We start from the raw sequence: 2,678 nt of genomic DNA on the forward strand, positions 1-2,678 counted from the left end.
GAGAGCTATCTGAAATATTTCAGAACAATAAGATTCAAATGTTGTTAGGGTCACCGAAACAAGCGAGAACCTTCGAATGAGTGTTTGTGCGAAAAACATTAACGATGATAATTTTTACACACTATGAACACCATGAGCCACATATCCTTTGGAAAAATTTCTAAGAATTGACACCACGTGAGAAGGAATATTGATGAGCTTTTGACTTTGATCTATTAATTTAATCGATAAAGTACAAACATTGTTGCATTATCGAGATATACAATTAATTACCATTTACAACTTTTTTCCTCATCTCCGTGGACATGTAGTGCATGACACCTAGAAAAAATATAGGTTGAAGGAACACTGAGTGAACTGTATTAATTTTGACTAGATTCTTTGCATTTGACGTTTTGTAGTGTCATGAGAGTGATTCTAAGAATAGCTTATATGAGGGGAAAACTCTAAATATGAAGGAAAGCTACAAAAAAAGCATTATGATGGAATATTGAATTTTCTTTGTTAACGTTGTTTCAAAAGTTTCTATTTTTACGTTAAGAAAATCATTCGAGTAATGCTAAAAACCGCATAGTTGAAGGCGAAAAAACTAAATATGACACCAACAAATGTACTCTTCATTAGCTGGGAAACAGGCACAATTGTAATAGGAATTAAGGAAAGATTTTTGAGGGTGATAAAATTTTTTATCAAAAAGACAAGGTGAAGTCGATTCACAGGTAAAGAATTTAGCTATTTGATCATTTCATTAGAGACCTGATAACAACTCGGAAATTTAGGGATTCAATAATTTTTTTTTTTCTGCAACACGAGCTTCAAACTGGTATTCTGTGCCTAGAGTTCAAATATGAAATATGTAATATTGTAACAGTTTAACGGTCCGTGTAATATCATTATTCATATTTATGAAGGCAAAATCACTACGAGAGGCAATGAATCGTTTACTTGAAGATTTTTGTCCTTTAACATATACACTATTCCGAAAGACGTATATCCGTAGAGATATAGAATATATAAACATTACTTGGTTCATCACATTTCTAGTTTTAGTGTTGATCAAGGGACTGGGAAAGTATCAGACTGCAAGAGCATCGACCTGAACAGTCGTGTCTAACATGTTCAGATTATCATGATTTTTAATTTTGGATGAGTCCATTGGCTTTTTTAGAAATGACCACGGAAAAAAGGTTGCATTCACTCTGGTTGTGATTCAAAACAATTTTAGTGGATTCAAAATTATTTTAGTGAAGTGATGGCTGAATAAACGTGTTTTACGGAGAGATCGCTAAATATGTCACTTACACAAATAATCTGAATAATTTTTTTGAAACACTCCTAATCCATACCAAAACTTAGTAGTCACTTGTCAGCATGAAAAATATCACATTCAGCGAATATTTAACAAGAAATAGATTGACATAAGGAGAGCTGTCATCTGAAATGTTTAAGAACATTAAGATTCAGAGGCTGAGAAAGTCACCGATATGAGCCAGGAACTTCTAATCAGTTTTTCAAAAAAAGTTTAATTGATAAAGTATTTTTACACACTGTGAAGGTTCGTGTAAAAACATAAGCCACATTTCCTTAGATAAAATCTCTCAAATCTGTTACCTCTTGATAAGTAATATTGATGAGCTTTTGACTCTTATCTATAAAATTATAAGATTAGATACAAACTGATGGAATATCGAGATTAATAATTATTTACTATTTACAAATTTATTTCTCATTTCCGTGGACATATAGTGCATGACACCAAAAAAATCCATGTTAAAGGAACACTGAATAAACTGTATTAGTGTTGTCTGGAGATTGTTTCCATTTTTGACGTTAGGAAGAGGGTCATTTGAGTGATTTTGAAAACAGCTTAAAACACTAAATACAGATGACAGCTACAAAAAATTCAGAATGACGGAACACTGAATTTAGTGTATTAATATTGGTAGGAAAATGTTTGGGTTTTTATGTTAAAACGGTCATTTGATTAATGCTAAAAACCGCAAAGTTGATCGCGAGAACACTAAAAATGCAACTTCCATCATGAACAATAAAACTGAGAATAATATGAACCAAGTAATGTTTATATATTCTGTATCTCAGTACGACTATACGTTTTTTCGGAATAATGTATATAACAAAGAATAAACGATTTTCCTTTAAACCATTCTTTGTCTCGCAGTGATTTTAACTTCATCAATATTAATAATTATCGCAGGTTGACGGACCGTCAAACTGCGATAATATTGCATATTGTATATTTGAACCCCAGGCACAGAATACCACTTTAAAGCTCATGACAGATTTAAAAAAAAAAAAATATTCAATGTCTCTCTAAATTACCGATTTGTTCTCACGTCTCTAATGAGTGGAAACTCTTAGGGCTTAAATCCCACAAATGGCTGAATTCATTACTTGTGAATTGATTTCACCCTATGTTTTACCTCATCAAGCCTTGTAACTGATTGTTTTTGTTAGAAATTTTATCACCCTCAAAAATGTTTCCTAACTTGTAGATACAATTGTGATTGTATCTCAGCTAATATTGAGTACATTTGTGGACGTTACATTTTTAGTGCTCTCGCGATTAACTATGCAATTTTCAGCATTACTCAAATGATCGGCTTCTTAACGTAAAAATCCAAACATTTTCTAGACGACATTAAAAAAGGAAATTCAGT

The sequence above is a fragment of the Coenobita brevimanus genome, chromosome 101, assembly GCF_032717465.1.
Source record: "Coenobita brevimanus isolate Jiangsu-jjx chromosome 101, ASM3271746v2, whole genome shotgun sequence".
In the NCBI taxonomy this organism is placed as follows: Eukaryota; Metazoa; Arthropoda; class Malacostraca; order Decapoda; family Coenobitidae; genus Coenobita; species Coenobita brevimanus.